Below are 20,187 nucleotides of genomic sequence, written 5' to 3'. Positions count from 1 at the left end.
ATGTTGATTATTTTATGGATTCGCTCATTGCTCAACATCACTCCAATCTTATTAATAGAGATAATATTGAGTTCCATTACATTTTAATTAAAATATTGAAACAACTTTCATTTCTTTTACTCATTCGAGCTCATGCAACTGTAAACACTCGACTCAAGTCCTATCTACAAGTAAATTACAATGTTGCAACAGACTCCAGAGTCATTTGATGGGGAAATGTTCCACATCCACTAGCCCTCAAGCTGCTAAACTTTTCACTGCTGATCACTAAATAGCTTTGGCTCCCGATATTGCTCAGAAACATCCTGACGTCAGCACAATGTATGCAGTGAGTCACACAGCATATCCAAGCTACAGTTGACTGCTTAGATTGCTGAAGTTCTGAAACATCTACGTGGGATGGCGCTCTACGACATCATCTGATGCATGCAATAGAATGCTCCTGTCAGAAAAAGACTGAAAGTAAAGCAAGAAGAGAACTCAATCGGAGACATCGGATAGACCGCAGATGCTGGTATCTGGAGCAAATTGAAATCTGCTGGAGAAACTCCGTGGGTTGAGTAACACAAGTGGGAGAAAAAGAATTGTTAATGTTTTAGTTCTTTTACTCCCACTGATGGTGCTGGACCAGCTGAGTTCCTCCAGCAGATTGTGTAATGAGTTGGTGGAATCAAGGGGCATTCGTCAAAAACATGGAAAAGTTGCGTGGTGCATTAATTGATTTATGATTTGACCAGGAAGATTAGAGCAGGACTTGTTTACTGTAAGTACAAGCCAGCAGTTTGGCACTAAAATAGTTTTTTTTTTGTCATTTGTTTTTATGTCATGCACAAAGAGAAGATGAGTGAACATGTTTTAAAATCGAACCCTATATATTTTCAACAAATGGTTGTTGAAAGTCTTGTTCCAATAATTTTGTAATAGCACCCAGGAAACTATCCCTAGATCTTAAAAGTGATTCATAAAGGGCTGAAAGCAATCCTTTATGATTGGCCTTAAATTTATATACTTCCCAAATAAGATTGAGATCTCAGACCTGTGGAAGTTTCAGCATTAAAGAATTTAAGTAACTAAGTACTTTATGGTAGTTGCGTAAGAAAACACAACAAAATTTTAAAACGCAACCATGGTACTCACAAATACAACAGCATAGGGGCCAGTGAGTGTGTTGCATCCATCTCTTCCACCTCAAATCAAGTGGAAAACACTATTGAGATCCTCGGCCAGCCTAACCTCACCATCAATAGTCAGGCCATTGTTGTTTTTATAATTGGTGAAGTACTGGATGCCCTGCCTCATTTGCTGTGATTCATTATTGTTGAAGTAGTCCTCAATCCTCCTCCTATAGGCTGCTTTAGCATCTCTGATACATCTTCTCAAATTGGCTCTAGCACACTATACAGTACATTGTTACCTGACCTAAAAGCAATATTACAGTCCCTGAGAAGAATTTTAACCTCCCTGGTCATCCAGAGCTTCTGATGGTGATGCACCCTGATCTGTTTGTCAATGCTGACGTTGTCAACACAGACCTTTAAATATCCGAGTACAGCGGCCGTATACTCCTACAAATCCTGACTTTCACAGATGTTGCAATTGGTCCATTCAAAGCAATCCTGCAACTGCAAGGAAGCTCCTTCCAGCTATGTCTTAACTATTTTTTATAGTGGGTGGAGCCCTTCTGCTAAGGGGAATGCATGTTGTAATTAAAAGCATGGAAAGGTGATCTGGCTGGCCTAAATGTGGTAATGAATTTGACCTGATATCTTTCTTGATATTGGAATAGACTTTATCCAGCATCCTATGCCCCCACCAGTCACACAAGCGACAGGCTGATCAAATTTCAGGAGGATTGCCTTCAAATCCCTATGATTGAAATCTCTGGCAATGATGTGAGCTGCTTACTCTGTTCCAAGGTAATAGCTTTGAGAAGGAACCCCAAAGCTTTGTTCACATTAGCATTCGGTGGAATGGGTTGTTAAGCATCTCCATGCATAACCCTCCCCCCTTGCTTTTACCAGAGTCTTTATTTCTGTCCCAGCAGAACACTGTCCAGCCTGTTAGTTCAATTGCAACATCTGGGATGTGTCTCTGTTACCAGCATAATACAGCATTTATCAAGGAGTCTAATCTCAGAGATCTGCAGTTTAAATTCATCCATTCAAAAGAGACAAATGCTTGGTAGTGGTAGTCTAAATGACTGTCTCCTGAGCCTGTCAAGCACTCCAGTCCAACATCCTCACTTATCTTCTTCCGTGTTCTGCCCAACCCGATGATGATTCACTACAGGCCCAATTTCCTGGAATCTCCTTCAGCCCATTACCAGAGCACAGGAATGCACTCATCATGGCCCCACTATACTGACTCTGCAAGTTTAAAGTGTCCTGCTGGCTGTAGGTAAGTCTCACCTGTCCGAACCCAACATTCGCGAACACGCATGCACTCAAGAACACCACCTTCTTTCATAATCTTTAAAGCTCCTAATCTGAAAAATGTGTTTAGGTATTTTAAATTTAATAGATAATTGTTCAAAAGAAGCAAGATTTTTGTCAATATATAGATCTAGAAAAGATTAGATACCAAAATTTATCATTGAGTATAATCAATATCTTGGACTGAAGGTTAAAAAAATTATGTAAAATAGGACTAATCAATATATAATATTATATCGGGTTTTTTAAAATTTTGACATACAGCATGGTTACAAGCCAATTACAGCCCATGGGCCCCTGCCGCCTAATTATACCTAATCACCACACTGGGTTGTGGTGATTGGGAGTTGGGGATCCCCCAACCACTAGGGGGAGTCAACGACAGAATGTTGCACCTCAGATGAGATGCAAAATGGATATCCCATGAGGTTGTGCGTTGTTAATAAAATATAATTAATTCTGAAGAACCCAAGTTTCTTTATTACAATGAAACAAACATCACATGGTACCAGGAGTCAGTATCAGCAGGAGACATGGAAAGTGTGAAGTCTCCTGATGCTGTGAATTAGACTGGGAATGTCGACCATGAATGGAGGTTGTTCAAATGACTCATGCTGCATTTGCAAGCCATTTGCAATGGCAAACCGGATACGTGGAAGATTGCACTGCTACTGACTGCGGCAGGACCTTAAGCACTAAAGGTTTTCAACACATTTATTTTTGCTGAGGCAGGTGACCAGGGCAAGTTTGACAAGCTTATCGACATATTTGAAGGACACAGTTCACCAAAGGAAAATGAAATGTTCGAGAGGTACCTGTTTCAGTCATGCAGGGAGAGAGCTTTTATACTTTTTTTTAAACAGACAAAATTGAAAGCAAGAACATGTAATTTTGGATTTCTGCAAGATTCAATGATCTGTGATTAAAATGTGTTCAGAATTATTGATAAGAAAGTGAGAAAGAGGTTGCTATGAGTGATAGACTACCTTAGCTGGTGCTGTGAAGATATGCCACGCCAGTAAATTAGCTCTGCAGCACGAGAAAAAGTTCATTGAGAGTGCAAGGGCTGGTGAAAGTGAAGGATATGTCTGGATACACACATAAACAGAGAATGAGACATTGAAAACAACAAAAAGATGGAGAGACATTCAATTGTAAATGATGTGGCACTCAACATGCACCAAAACAGTGCTCTGCCTATGGAAAAATCAGTAACAAGTGCAAAGGGCAGAATCACTATGCAAAGCAATGATTTTCCAAAGGGAAACTAAACAGAAGTGAAAGTGTGCACATGACGGAAGAATTTGCCCTCAGTGATGAATTATTCATGGGAATAATTTCCAGGCATCTTAGAGGATGTCATTCAATGCCGTGAGGGACAACACACAACCTCACAACTTCCATGGGATTAGTAAAAAAAATATTTATTTAGAAAAGTTTATTTTTAAAGAAAATTATTTTAAAGTTAGTATAAAATATCTAACTAAATTTTTAAGATGTCACCTTGTGATGGTGTAATGGGGAGAGGGGCGTATTATAATGACTGCTTACTATTGGCTATGGTTGTAGAGATACTCCACCTTGCTGGTATAACAGATGGAGAACCATTTCCCACTGGCCAGTTTAGAGGTGGCTTTTCGTCTGTTAATAAAATCCCAGTATTGGAATGATACTTGACTGGTCCTTGTCTATAGCATATAACACCTAAGAAAGAAAAAATACCTAAGCTAAGTCCTACTAAGAAGTTGAAAGAAAGGAAGAAAAAAGAAACTGGGCCTACTTTAGCATTGAAGCAGGCTGCTGAGGTACTTTCTGGATCTGCTGAGAGGAACCTTTGTTATCTGTTTACAGTTCTTTTGATTGTTTACTTGTTTACGTTGTGTCCAGTTTATTTTTTCCACTACCAATTAGTGGTAATTCTGCCACGCATGCATAAAAAGGAATCTCAGGGTTGTATGTGATGTATGTAGTCTGACAATAAATCTGAGATAGCAAAAAATACTGTACATTTAATACAATGTTTGGCCAATACTCCTGTCTGAGGATGCCTTTTGGAATTTCTTCAGCGACTGAAGTGTTCCACAGGACAATGGAGCACATCAAAGAAGGCATAAATAGGGTACACATGTACGTGGATGACATGATCCTAGGGGGATTCACACTGGAACAACACAACGAGAGGCTCATAAAAGTGCTACAACATATCCATAAGTATGCATTAAAGCTAAACAAAGCAAAAACCTTTCTGAGAGATAAACTATCGGAGGCAGGTGTGGAGCCAGTCAAGAGCAAGGTGAAAGCAATTCGAGAGATGCCCAGACCTACTGACAATAAAAGAATATTTAGAGTGTTGGGAATGATCAATTTCATTGGTAAATTCATTCCAAACCTGTCTTCAAAACAATGTACCTGAAGAAGTTTTTACAGGACAAATGTGAATTCAAGTGGAACGCCAACCATGAGGAAGAATTTGGATGACTGAAGACCTTTCTATCTACATAACCAGAGCTTTTGATGTTCTTTGATCCATCCAGAAGGACCGAGGTATCTATATATGCTTCAAAAGATGCCATAGAAACATAGACACATAGAAGATAGGAGCAGGAATAGGTCATTCGACCCTTCGAGCCTGCTCCGCTATTCAACGAGATTATGGCTGATCTTAAAGTTCAGTACCCCGTCCCCGCCTTCTCTCCGTAACCTTTAATGCCCTTTTACTGAAGAAATATATCTAATTCCCTCTTAAATATATTTAATGAACCTGCCTCTACTGCCCTCTGTGGCAATGAATTCCACAGATTCACCACCCTCTGGGTAAAGAAATTCCTCCTCATCTCGGTCCTAAATGGTTTGCCTATTATCCTCAAACCATGGCCCCGGGTTCTGGATTTTCCCATCATTGGAAACATCCCATCTGCATCCATTCTGCCCAGTCCTGCCAGAATTTTATATGTCTCTAAGAGATCCCCTCTCAATCTTCTAAACTCCAGCGAGTACAATCCCAATTTGCGCAATCTTTCCTCATAAGTCATTCCTGCCATTCCAGGTATCAGCCTGGTGAATTGCCTCTGCACTCCCTCCATTGCAAGAACATCCTTCCTTAGATAAGGTGACCAAAACTGCACACAATACTCCAGGTGTGGTCTCACCAAGGCCCTGTACAGCTGCAGTAAGGTATCCTTGTTCCTAAACTCAAACCCTCTTGATATGAAGGCCAACATACCATTTGCCTTTTTAACCGCCTGCTGTACCTGCCTGCTCGCCTTCAGAGACTGGTGTACAAGTACCCCTAGATCTCTCTGCACTTCCCCATCTCTTAATTTATTGCCATTCAAATAGTAATCTGCCCTCCTGTTTATATTACCAAAGTGGATAACCTCACATTTATCCACATTGTAGTGCATTTGCCATGTATCTGCCCAGTCCCTCAATTTATCCAAATCACACTGAAGCTTCCTGACCCCCTCTTCTGTGCACACAACCCCTCCTAGCTTAGTGTCATCTGCAAATTTGGAGATATTACATCCAATCCCCTCATCCAGATCAATAATGTAAATTGTGAACAGCTGGGGTCCCAGTACAGATCCCTGTGGCACCCCACTGGTCACCGCCTGCCACTCAGAAAACGAGCCATTTATCCCAACTCTCTGTCTTCTACCTGCCAGCCAGTTTTCAATCCACATCAATACTTTGCCCCCAATCCCATGAGTCTTGATTTTGGAAGCCAGTCATTTATGCGCGACCTTATCAAAGGCCTTTTGGAAGTCCAGGTACACCACATCCACTGGCTCTCCCCCATCTATTTTACCTGTCACCATCTCAAAGAATTCCAATAGATTTGTCAAGCACCATTTACCTTTTGTAAATCCATGTTGACTCTGTCCGATCCCTTCTCTGCTAGTCATATGCTCTGCTATTACATCCTTAATAATGGATTCCATAATTTTGCCCACTACTGATGTAAGGCTCACCAGCCTATAATTCCCCGCTTTTTCTCTACCCCCCTTTTTAAATAGTGGGGTAACATTAGCTACCCTCCAATCCATGGGTACTGATCCTGAGTCTATCGAGTTCTGGAAAATAATTCTTAAAGCATCTGCTATCTGAATGGCCACTTCCTTAAGTACCCTAGGATGTAGATTATCAGGCCCTTGGGATTTATCTGCCTTCAATCCCATCAATTTCCCCAAGACCATTTCCTTAGAGATACTGATTTCTTTCAGTTCCTCCCTTGCATTAGTCTCTATGGTTCCCAACATCCTTGGGAGGTTATTTGTATCCTCTCCTTTAAAAACAGAACTAAAGTAAGAATTTAATTGGTCTGCCATTTCCTTATTCCCCATTATATATTCCCCTGATTCCAACTGCAAAGGACCTACTCTGGATTTCACCAATCTTTTCCTCTTGACATATTTATAAAAGCTTTTGCAGTCGGTTTTTATATTTGCCGCAAGCTTACTTTCGTAATTTATTTTTGCTCTTTTGATTAATCCCTTTGTCCTCCTTTGGTACATCTTGAACTGCTCCCAGTCTTCGGTTGCGGTACTTTTTTTGCCCAATTGATATGGTCTCTCTTTGGACCTAATGCTGTCTCTAATTTCCCTTGTTATCCACGGTTGAGTCACCTTTTTTGGTTTATTTTTATTCCAAACCGATATAAACGATTTTTGCAATTTCTCCATTAGATCTGTGAATGCTTTCCATTGTCTATCCAGTCAACTCCCCCATAAACACCACCCAATCAATCTTACTCAACTCCCATCTCATACCATCATAATTCCCTTTATTTAAATTCAGGACCTTAGTCTCGGTTTTAATTTCATCACTCTCCATGTCGAGTGAGAATTCGATCACATTGTGATCACTCCTACCCAAAGGGCCTCGTACAACAAGATTGTTGATTAGCCCCTTATCATTGCATAATACCCATTCTAAAATGGCCTGCTCCCGAGTTGGTTCCTCGACATATTGGTCTAGATAACCGTCCCGTAAACATTAAAGGAATTCCTCCTCCTCAGTATTTTTACTAATTTGGCTAGTCCAATCTATATGCAAATTAAAGTCTCCCATGATGACAGCTGTTCCCTTATTGCACGCTTTTCTAATTTCTCTTTTAATGCCTTCCCTCACCTCTACACTACTATTTGGAGGCCTATATACCACCCCCACTAATGTTTTCCGCCCCTTGCTATTCCTCAGTTCTACCCATATAGGTTCCGCATCTTCCGAGTTGATATCCTTTCTGTCAATCGTGTCGGTCCCTTCTCTCACCATCAATACTACCCCACCCCCTTTTCTTTCTTGCCAATCCCTCCTAAATATCGTATACCCCGGGATGTTAAGTTCCCAGGCTTGCCCACCCTGCAGCCATGTTTCTGTAATCCCAATCAAATCATATTTGTTTATCTCAATTTCCACAGCTAATTCATCTACCTTGTTCCGAATGCTTCTTGCATTAAGATATAAAGCCTTCAGATTTGCTTTTTTCACCCTCCTTGCTCTTTCTGATTTTTTACTTTCGCTGCCTAACCTAACTTTTCCTGTTTTATCTTTTCTGTCCTTTGCCCTATCATACAAGTTCACACCCCCCCTGCCAAATTAGTTTAAACTGCACCCGACGGCTGTACCAAACCTAGCTGCCAATATATTGACCCCTTTTGGGTTTAGGTGTAACCCATCCTTCTTGTAGAGGTCATGCCTTTCCCAAAAGAGATCCCAATGATCCAAGAAGCCAAAACCCTGTCCTTGACACCGGCCCCCTCAGCCACACATTTATTTTTCTTAACCTTCCATTTTTGTCCTCAGTTGCACTTGGCACAGGTAGCAAACCAGAGATCACCACCCTGGCTGTCCTATTTCTTAGTTTCTGTCCTAGCTCTCTGTAATTCTTTTTCAGTACTTCCTCCTTCTTTTTATCTATGTCATTGGTACCCACATGTACCAAGACATCAGGCTGTTCGCCTTCCCCTTTTAGAATACCCTGGACCAGATTTGAGATATCCCGCACCCTTGCACCAGGGAGGCAGCACACCATGCGGGCATACCTATCTGGCTCACAGAATCTCCTGTCTGTATTTCTGACAATGGAGTCCCCAATGACCACTGCATTCCTCTTTACCTTTTGGTCCACCATGCCAGGCTCAGTGCCAGCGACCTGGTCACTGCTGCCAGCTTCTGTCAGGTCATCTCCCTCAACAGCATCCAACAAAATATACCTGTTACTGAGAGGGATATTCACAGGTGTGCTCTCCATTTTCCTGGTATTTTTCTTCCCTCCCCTGACAGTTACCCACTTACCTGACACATCTGGTCTTGGGGTAACTATGTCCCTGAAAGTTGAATCTATCAACTCCTCACTCTCCCTTACCAGCCGTAGGTCCTCAAGTTGCAGCTCCAATTTCCCAACTCGGTCCTTAAGGAACTGCATCTCGGTGCACCTGACGCAGATGTGGCTATTTGGAAGGGTGGGACTCACCCATGGTTCCCACATCTGACATCCAGTACAAAGCACTAACCCCATAGGCATGACTGAGCTAAAATAATGCCACTTACCTTTCTCCTCGCCTGCTTTTGCCATACTGCTTCAGGCTGTGGGAGAAGATTGGAGGCCAGTTGCATTAAGGTCAATGGCCACATCTGAATGTCAATATGCAAAGACAGAGAAGGAGTGTCTAGATCTGGTCTATGGACTATGGACTTGAGAAGTACCACAGCTATGTGTTCAGTCTACCAACATTTGTGGCAGAAACAGACCGAACAAGCCATTAATAACCTTAACCAAAAATATCTCAGTGAGATGTCACCACAAATCCAAAGACTAATGATGAAGCTACAGCGTTATGATTTTGAATTTGTGAACACACCAGGGAAACTTATTGTGCTGGCTGATGCATTGCCAGTGCAATGACACAGAGTGAAGAACACAATAAGAGACAGATGTGAAACTCCACGTGAACTTGATCACTGAATCTCTTCCTGAATCAGTCATGGAATCCAAGCAGATCGCAGCTGAAACAGCAAAGGATATAGTTCTACAGGTCATCAAGAATCTGAATGAAGGATGGCTTAGAGGTGAACATCAGCAATACCACAACATTAGAACAAAGCTGTGTGTTGTCAATTGGCTTCTACTCAGACCAGAATTATCATTCCTCAATCACTGTGACAAGATATGATGAAAAGGTTGCATGAGGGGCACCTTGGAATGGAAAAGTGCAAGAGGAGGGCCAGAACTGCTGTTTATTGGCCAGGGATAAATGCTGACATTGGTAGAATGGTCTCAAGCTGCGAGACTGGTCTGAAACATCAGGCAAAGCAGCCAAAGGAACCCATGATCATAACTGACTTCCCAGAGGAGCCATGGCAGAAAGTTGGGACTGATCTGTTCCACCTGGTTGAAAATAATTACTTGCTGGTTATTGATTATCTATCGAATGATCCTGAGATTTTGTGGCTTCCTAATATATCTTCTACCTGCATGATCAAATATATGAAATTAATCTTTACTAGACATGGAATTCCTCAGATCGTCTACAGTGACAATGGACCAAGCTACAGCTGTGGAGAATTCCTGAACTTTGCAGAAGAATATGATTTACAACATGTGACTTCAAGTCCTCTGTATCCCCAGTCAAATGATAAAACAGAGGAAGAAGTTTACATAGTTAAACAGCTGCTCAAGAAACCACAAGACAGTGACTCAGATCCTTATCTAGCTCTGTTGAGTTACCGAGCTTCACCACTTGAACATGGCGTGTCATCTGCTGAGCTCCTAATGGGATGTAGTCTACGGACCATTCTTCCCTACTCTGCAGCCCAAACAAGAACAGAGATGTCAAGTGGAAACAAAAGTGTCTGCATAGGAGGCAAAAAGCAAACTATAGCAAGTCAACAAGTAGCTTAGGGCCACTTGAACCAATGCGACATTTCAACACCTGGGACAAGAAGGCCATTGTTCTGCAGGGGTTAAATCCAAAATCCTACAGTAACAGAACAGAGGATGGTCAAATACTGTGGAGGAATCAAGAGTCTGCTGAAAACGCAAATGGTGCTGCAAGAACAGACAAATGCAAAAGATCTAGCCCATACAGTGACAGAGGAAACATCACCAGTGCTAGACAGTAGTGGACCACTGGAGCTGACACATGCAACTGTGTTGATAAGATTCACACATGTTATCAAAGTACCTGACAGGCTGAATTTCTAAAAGAAAAAGAACTGGATACATAAAAAGTTTGTGCTGTTGATGTTTGTGTTTATTTTGTGTTTAGTTTTACATTTAAATTAATACTATATTATCATGTTGCTGATTGAACATCTGAAGGAAAGAGGATGTGGTGATTTGGAGTTGTGATCATCCTGACTACTAGAGGGAGACTACAACAGCATGTTCCATTTAGATGCAAAATGGATGTCCCATGAGGTCATGAGTTGTTAATAAAATACAATTAATACAAAAGAACCCAAGTTTCTTTATTTCAATAAAAGAAACATCACACCCAGTACATTTCGAATAGTGGGAGGAAACCCACACAGGCATAGGGAGAATGTACTAACTCCTTACAGACAGCACAGGATTCAAACCTCGGTCCTGATCGCTAGCATTGAAACGGTGTTGTGCTAATCACCATATCTCACCCACCCCAGTTTTGGTGCTGACTGAGAAATGGAACTATGTTGAGACCAGTGACAATGGTTTCCAACTTTAAGTCCAGACATTTGAACAACAAATCAAATCTGGACTCCCAAATGCTGCATTATCAGAGGTCGCATATTTTGGATGAGATAATTAACCAATACCAGCTCGATTTCTCTCTCATATGGATCTTAAAGGCCCTATTGCTAAAAGAACAAGATTGATTTTTTTCCTGAAATTCTACTGAAATTGCTTCTTATAACATAACATAGGGAGTATTATTATTCATCTTTTTTGCATGTGAGACAGCACTATGCATAATTGTTTGCGGAATTACTGCAGTGCTTGCAATAATACTTTCTTTGCTGACATCGACTTTGACAAGTTCTGTAAACAAGGGAAGAAAAATAACCGGGAAATGTGGTTCTGTAGTGTCCTTTTTAGATGCTGCTTAATTCCATTTCAATTTCACCCAGAATGCATCATGATAGAGATCATTTCAAGTTGAAGTTTCATCGACTGGGAATTGAATAGTGCATGTACTTGTCTGGACTGTTCTCTTATGTCTGGTGATGCGGCTTGCAAAGGATGGTCTGTTAAATTTGGAGCAAATGGAATTGAAAATAAGAACCGTGAAATTATCCTTACTTTGTCTAACAGATGCAGGAAATGGACGAGATGTGGTCAAGCACTCTGTCGACAATGATAGCAGGTAAATAATGTTCCAGGAATGAATTTTAAATAAAGAATATGAAAAAATGTTACAGGAAGAAGGGTGACATCTCAGGGACTTCTCTGCATCCTTCTCTACAATATAATGGAAGTTTCACTCGAATTGGGATCGCATTGTTTTCATTTGTTGCTTTTATATTATTAAAAAGACACTGTTGATGTTAGGACAGCTTCAAAAATTATTGCTGGCTGAACAAAGCCTTTTCAAAATCTATAGAGTGTGAAAAAAGTAACATTTTCCAGCAAATCATATGGTGAGCACGTGTAAACCAGACTGAGTGCAGTGATGTCAGAGGGCAAATGCAAAAGAAAATGAAAGGCAAACAGAGAGCAAACATATTCTGCAAGCAAACAGAACATGAAAAGACTTGTAAAAGGAGATAATGAAAGTCATCAAGTTTCAAATTTATTTGTCACATTATACCTGATACAGTGAAAAGGGTTCTTCTGAGAGCAGTACTAGAACACATCTCTCACAGGCACAGAATAAAAGGAACTGCAGCACCAGGGATAGGAAATTAACTAAGTAATAAAAAAACTTAGCACCTTTTTGACAACTTCTCAACCCTTGGTCCCACTACCTCATCTTCACTGTGAATGTTCAATCATTATTCATCTTCATCCCCCCACAAGAAGGGCTGTAAATTCCTCTTTATTTCCCTGACCAAAGAACTCATGAATTTCTTTCTGTCTCCATCACAGGAGATAAACTATCCACTAACATTTAGCATAAACCCACTGACTCCCACAGCTCCCTAGATTACGCCTCTTTGCATCCTGTTCCTTGCAAGGAAGCCATTCATCCTTTTCTCATAATTTCTCTGTCTCTGCCACATCATGACACAAGGTGAAGCCTTCCGTGAAATGTGACTTTGTTTCTACAACGGTTAATGAAAACCTTCCTCACATTTTGCCCATTTCTCATACTTCTGCTTTCATACCTCCCCTCCCCTCCCCAATTTCCAAAGTGAGAAGAGATAAAATTCGCTTTGTGCTCACTTTTCACCCTGCTGGCCTCAGCATCCAGTTTATCATACTTTGTCATTGTTATCAGCTGCAAGGAATCCCATCACGAGACACATCTTCTCTTCCTCACCCTTTCTGGTTGTGCGGCGACCTCTCCCTCCATGACTCCTTGGTCTGTTCATCACTCCTCATCCACTCCAACAGTAAAAAGTGCAACATTTGTTCCTTCCCTGCCTCTTTTAGCCCCATACCAAAACCTAAACAGGTCTTTTAGTGAGACAAAAATTCACATGCACCTCCTCCAACCTCGTCTGCTGAAAATCAGATTTCAGATGACTTCAGATTAATTGTCAGAATACATACATGACATCTACACAATCTTAACAATCTTTTTCCTGTGGATGAGGCAGAATTACCACTTATTGGTTGTCAAAAAAAAAACTGCACAATGTTCACATGTAAACAAATGTAAACAACTGACTAGAATCCAGAGAGGAAAAAGAAACAACGTGCAAAAGTAAGAGTCCTTAAATGTCCCTGATTGAGTTTGTCATTGAGGAGTCTGATGGTGGAGGGGTAGCTGCTGTTCCTGAACCTGGTGGTGCGAGTCTTGTGGCACCGCTACCTCTTTCCTGATGGCAACGAGAACAGAGCGTGTTCTGGGTGGTGTGGATCCTTGATGATTGTGGTTGCTCTCTGACGGCAGGTTTCCCTGTAGATCAGTGGTTTTCAAACTTTTTCTTTCCTCACATATACCACCTTATGAAATCCCTATGCCATAGGTGCTCTGTGATTAGTAAGGGATAACTTAAGGTGATATGTAAGTGAGAAATAAAGATTGAAAATCACTGCTCTAGACTTAATTGTTACTGAAATACTTTGCTTGAGAAAAATTGTCATTGGCCCATTTCTTTGGAGTTATGAAACCGTGCACATAATGAGTCAATTAGGTACAATTAAAACAGTGGTTTTCAAACTTATTATTTCCACCCACATACCACCTTAAGTAATCCCTTACTAATCACAGAGCACCTATGGCATAGGGTATACTTAAAGTGGTATGTGAATAGAAAGAAAATATTTGAAATCCACTGCAGTAGATGTTTTCAATGGTGGGAAGGGTTTTACCTGTAACATCCTGGGTTCTGTCCATCACCTTTTGAAGGGCTTTACGCTTAGTGGTATTGGTGTCCCAAACCAGACTGTGATGCAGCCGGTCAGCACACTTTGCACCACATATCTGTAGAAATTTGCCATGGTTTCCCATGTCAGACCAAACCTCCGCAAATTCGGAGAAAAGAGAGGTGCTGAAGTGCCTTCTTCACTTTGCCATTAGTGTGTTGGGACCAGAAAATATCCTCCGAGATGGTGACTCTCAAGAAATTAAATTTGCTCATCCTCTCCAACTCTGATTCCCACAATGATCACTGGACCATACACCTCTGGTTTTCCCTTCCTGAAGTCAATAATCAGCTCCTTGGTTTTAGTGATATTCAGTGCGAGGTTATGGTTCATGCACCATTCAGCCAAGTTTTCAATCTCCCTCCTTTATGCTGACTCATCACCCCTTTTTATACAACCCACTATTGTGGTATCATTAGCGAATTTGAAGATAACATTGTTATCATACTGAATCACACAGTTATAGGAGTAAAGCGAGTCGAAACTCAATTAAGCTCATTAGACACGACCTTCCCTTTCCAAAGCAACACTGACTATCCATAAGTAGACTGTACTTCTCCAAATGCTCATAAATCCTATCCTTAAGAATCCATTGCAATAGTTTGCACGTCAATGACATAAGACTACAATTCCCAGGATTCTGCCTATTATCTTTTTTAGGCAATGGGACTACATTTGCCATTCTCCAATCCTCCAGCACCTCCCCTGTGGACAAAGAGGACTCAAAGATCATAGCTGCTGCTCCAGCCATCTTTTTCCTCACTTTCCACAGCAGCCAGGGGTATATTACATCCGGCCCTGGGGACTTATCAATCTTAATGTTTTTTAAGAAGATCCCACACTTACACTTTCTTAATCTCAACATTGTCCAGCACTCAAGCCTTTTCTGTTCTGTCTTGACCCTGTGAATACTGAAGCAAAGTATTCATTTAAGACCTCTCCAACCTCCTCCACCTCTAGGCACATTGCCTCCTTTATCCCTTACCAGCCGCACGTTCATTCTCATCATCCTCCTGTTCTTCACATACACATAGAACGTCTTGGGGTTCTCCTTAATTCTACGTGCTAAGCCCTTCTCATGCCCCCATTCAAGCTCTCCTGTCCTTTCTTAAGCTCCTTCACGGCAACCATATACTTCTCATGATCCCTTCCTGTTTAATGCTTCCTATATCTAATATATGCTTCCTTAATAACTACAACCATGTATTTCCTGCACCATTCCAAAATCTGCCTGATTATCTGCTCCTCGGTGTCCTGAGGGCTATTTGGGGGCCTATAGATTACTCCCAGCACAGTGATAGTACCCTTCCTATTTCTGATTTCCACCTACACTGACTCAGTTGACACTTCTAGAACCTTCTCCTTTTCTTTTGTCGTGACACTCTCCCTCTCCCCTTCTCTTACCTCCCATCATATTCCTTTTAAAACACCAAAACCCTGCATCAGACAATCCTGCCCTTCCTCCAACCAAGTCTTTGTAATGGCCACAACATTGTAGTTCCATGTACTGATCCATGCTCTAAGTTCATCCCCTGTATTCCTTATACTCCTAGCATTGAAATAGACACATTTCATAACCTCTGACTGGCGACCTACTTTTCCTTCCTCACAAATTCAGGATACATAGCATCATTCTTTTATCCTCCTACCCTAATATCTGCACTCACTTTTTGGTTCTACCTGCCCCTCTCCCAGCCAAATTAGTTTAAACCCACCCCATCAGCTCCAACAAACCTGCCCACCAGAATACTGGTCCTTTTCCAGTTCTGGTGCAGCCCATCCTTTTTGTACAGGTCAGACCTTCCCCAGAAGAGATCCCAGTGATCCACAAACCTGAACCCCTGTCCTCTACACCAATGCTTCAGCCATGCATTCATCTGCTCTAACTTCCTATTCCTACCTTTTCTGGTGTGTGGTACAGGCAGCAATCCTGAGATTATCACCCTTGAGGACCTGCTTTTTAACTTCTTACCTATATTCCCTGTATTCCCTCTTCAGGACCTCATCACTACTACTATCTATGTCATTGGTTACCATGTGGACCACAACATCTGGGTGCTCCCCCTCCAGAATGCTGTAAACTCGATCAGAAACATCCCTGAACCTGGTACCTGGGAGGTAACATAACATCTGGGAGCCTTAATCACATTCACAGAACCTCCTATTCATTTGTTGAACTGAGTACCCAACCACCATAGCTTCCCCCCCCACCCTTTCCATTTTATTCCAAGAGGCCAGCCTTGGTGCTAGAGATGTGACCACCACAACTTGTCCCTGGTATCCAAAATATTATACTTATTACTGAGGGGAATAGCCACATGAGTACACTGTACTGTCTGGTTATTCCTCTTCCCTCTCCTAACAGTCATCCGTTTACCTACCTCCTATCCTTTGAGGGTAACTGTCTCCCTGAAGCTCCTCTCTTTCCCAAATGATCCAGTGCCAGTTCCCTAATTATGTCTCCCAGGAGTCGCAGCTGGATGCACCTCTTGTAGGTGTAGTCATCAAGGACAATTGTGCTGTCCCAGATTTCCCACATCCTGCAATCGGAGCACTCCACTTGAGCTACCCCTCTTAATTATCTTTATTACTCCTCCCACCAATCTCATTCTATTTAACAGTTAACTAGCCCTCTGCTTCCTTTTAAACTGCACTCACCTCCAGGTAGTTCCTGGCACTCTCAGCTCTCCAAAGTCCCTCACTCCTCCTCTTTCAGTGAAGGTCACAAAATTACAATACAAAAGTTCCCCTTCCACAGATTCTGCTCAAACTGCCACATTCCTACAGCAGTTTTATTTTTGCTCCAAATTCCAGCATCTGCAGTCTTTTGTGTCTCCTTTTGCTTAACTGCTTCCCTCAGTTTCCAAACTTCATTGGTCATCATTGCTGTCAACTCTGACCCCCTTTGATCATTTCCTTCCTAATAGCTCTTCTTTGCCCTCTCTTATCTAACCATTCAGTCTGTACTCCTCCCCAGTCTCCAACTGATGGCTTCTCTAACTTTCTGTGAGTAAAGCTACACATCAATCAACTGTGGTGGTTCACAACTTCAGGGACCATTCTCCGTGTGGAAGTTGCCTTTATCTTTACCTTGCTTTTACTGGATCCTTACAGCTTAACCAGGAGAAGCCTATAGCCTCATAGAATCTCCAGTTCCTAGCTAATGGATGGGATTCCTTTAGCCAACATCCATTCAATCAGATCAAAAGTTCTGCACTGTTCTTGCCATGAATGATAGTGAACAATTAGCAAGTGGTGAAAGTTCCATGAATATTCTTTCTCTTGGTGATCCTGACCAAGAGATTGGAAAAGTATTTCCAAGATACTTCAATCAGATTGTTTTGCAGTTGATCCTTTTTAATATCCTCTCAAAGTTTCCATAGTCCAATTCTTAGCTAATTTATTTCATTCCAAGGGCTACCAAAATCAAATATGTGCAGAGGCAAAGGCTCGGATGGATGTCAGGAGTTTATATTCTACTTTGTCATAAATGTAAATGTCCCCATGATTATAGGGGATTTGACGATATTCTAGTTGTATTGTTAAAACCTTGTTCCACAGAGCAAGCCACCTCAAGGCAAGTTGATCCTGTTTAACTTTACCTAAGTAAATAACAGGTAAATTGAAAGAGCACGGTGATTTCTCAATACTTTCAACAAATCAAGCAGCATCTATGTATGGAGAGACAAGAGTTAAGTCTTTAGAGGTTATGACCTTTCATTAGATTCCATTAAGTTTTCTCAATCTGGTCTATCCAAAAGACAAATATGTGTGATTCATTTGAAGAGTTAAGTCTCTTCAATATGTATTTCCTTACATTAACCATTCACACAAGATCATGAAACTACTTGTGGCATTGCATCCTATACCACTTCAATATCAAGTATTGCAAGTGGCTTTTGAATGGTCTTCCAAACATCTATTTATGTTTAATCTTTAACTCTGATATTGAGATAGCATCTCAATACCAACACCAGCAGGTTAAATTGAGATTTCAGTTCAAGAGTCAATATTGGTTATAGTGTAAGCTCTTTACCTTCTATACACAATGAAAAATTCAAATAAGTTTGACACATTATTGAAGTTTAATAATTTGTATACTTTTCTCCCAAAGGTGCAAGATTGGACAACAGTCAAAACAAATAAAAATATTTTAAATTGCTAGTGTCATTCTGATATTACTTGCAGTAAATGCCAATCAGACTGAAATCTCCACATTAATCTTTAACAAGTTTAAGTTGCTGATTTATTATCCTTGACTTATTCTATGTGGCATTTAAACTTTCCTTAAGAATTAATGTCTGCAAGTATACAAATGTCAATATTTTTTCCAATACAAATAAGACAGAATTGTCAATATTAACTTTACAATCAGTAGGCATACAATTTCATCATTAAATTTAACCCATTATAATTATTATATAAAATAACAACTGTACTCCAAGTATTGTGAACCCTGCAGAATTCTAGGCCAAATGTTGCAATATATAACAATCAAATGGTTCCAAGCATAAGAACATAAGAAACAGAAATAAGAGTCATTCATCTGTCCATATAGATGCTACTCTGGCTTTCAATAAGATCATGGGTGACCTGGCTGTGGACTCAACCTACCTGCCTCTTCGTCGTAACCCTTAATTCCCTTATTATTCAAAAATCGATTCAACTTTGTTTTAAATATATTCAATGAAACAACCTCTATTGATTCCTCGGGAAGAGAATTCCACAGATTCATTACTCTCTGGGAAAAGCAGTTCTTTCGCCTCCACAATCTACCCCCCCAAATCTTGACGCCATGTCCCCTAGATCTACTACTGAAAATAATCTTTACCTTAGCTATTCCTCCCATTATTTAATAATACTTTTTATAAGGGCCCTTCTTATTTTTCTGAATCCAGCAAGTATACCCCAGGCAACTCAATCTCTCTGTGTAAGCTAACACCTTCCTCTCTAGAATCAACTCGATGAGCCTACCCGCACTACCTCCAAAGCCATTATATCTTATCTCAAGTAAAGAGGCCTGAACTCCATGAAATATTCCAGGTGCAGCCTCACCAGTGCCATGTACAAATAAGCCGAACCTCCCTGCTCTAAATTCAATTCCTCTCTTACTAAAGGGCACTATTCCTTTTGCATTCTTGATTACCTGTTGCACCAGTAAACCATCCTTTTGCAATTCATGGACAAGCATCTCGAGTCCCTCTGCAGAATATCATGCTGCAATTTTTCACCTTCTTCCTTGCTTCTAAAACAACTTGCTTGAGAGGCAGGTAATAGCTGTTTGAAGGAGCACTTTGAAGATTTATTCATGTGATTCTGTGCTCAGTTCCCTGAATCCATTTAACATTGCATTATATAGTCCAGCTCAGTGCAACCAAAATCAAACAATAGACTGAAAAAAGCTAAATGTCTGCTTAGAAACAACATAGTCTCAAGAGAAGATGGTCCCACTACTGAAGTTCTAAACATTTGTGGAAAGAAATTTCATACACAAATTCACCATCCTATCTTTCAACATCTGAGATTAGGAGAAAATGCTATGGATCTTCAAGAGAGGTTGTAATTAAGAAAATCCTCAATTACTCAGACAAAAGTCATTTTAGTAATTACACATTGGCTTCCTTGTGACCTGCAACAGGTAAATGTGCTCTTTAACCTCTGCCATGGGGCTGTTGTACAAAGCACAGGGAGGATTCCATCCATCTACAGTCAAAATGAGCATGTACTTCAATAGACCAAGAAACAGCAACAATCAATCTGTAACTTTTCAAAAGCCTTTGACACTGTTAAACAAGAGAAATTGTACAGAATTCATCTCAAAGAAAGTTGCCCTTAGAAAGTTGTCTCTGTTCTGATGCAGTGTAAGATATGATTCCAAAGCAACATGACCTAATTTCAGCAGAAATTAGGTCACTTGCGTGATGCAAAGCTATGTCATCGCCTTTATGATTTTCTCAATCTTTCTCACTGCAATATTGCATCCGCCTGAAGAGAAGCCAATTTGCAGGACGTTGGAAATTGTTCAACTCTACTCCAGAAAAATATATCTCCCCAGTCTCAATTATTGAACTGCAATATGCAAATAATGCTTGTATATCACAGATTCAGAGACCTATACTCCAAGTCACCATCAGTTTGTTCACTGAAATGTTTGAGAAAATGTGGACTACAGTAAACATTCACAAAATATTTCAATAAAGATTATTGACCCAAAACATTGACTGGTCATTTCTATCCACG

General features: G+C 40.7%; 1 long non-coding RNA gene across 1 annotated transcript; it reads left to right on the top strand.

The window, feature by feature from the left end:
* The first annotated feature begins 323 nt into the window (after positions 1 to 323).
* Positions 324 to 18,144, top strand: LOC138736387 (uncharacterized). The gene is made up of 3 exons (XR_011340269.1): positions 324 to 763; positions 11,728 to 11,779; positions 18,062 to 18,144. It is a non-coding gene; the product is annotated as an uncharacterized lncRNA (long non-coding RNA).
* Positions 18,145 to 20,187: the final 2,043 nt, after the last annotated feature.

This window comes from Narcine bancroftii, chromosome 1 (assembly GCF_036971445.1).
Source record: "Narcine bancroftii isolate sNarBan1 chromosome 1, sNarBan1.hap1, whole genome shotgun sequence".
Classification (NCBI taxonomy): domain Eukaryota; kingdom Metazoa; phylum Chordata; class Chondrichthyes; order Torpediniformes; family Narcinidae; genus Narcine; species Narcine bancroftii.
Note: the sequence above shows the minus strand (reverse complement) of the source record. Positions and strands in the feature narration are given on the sequence as shown.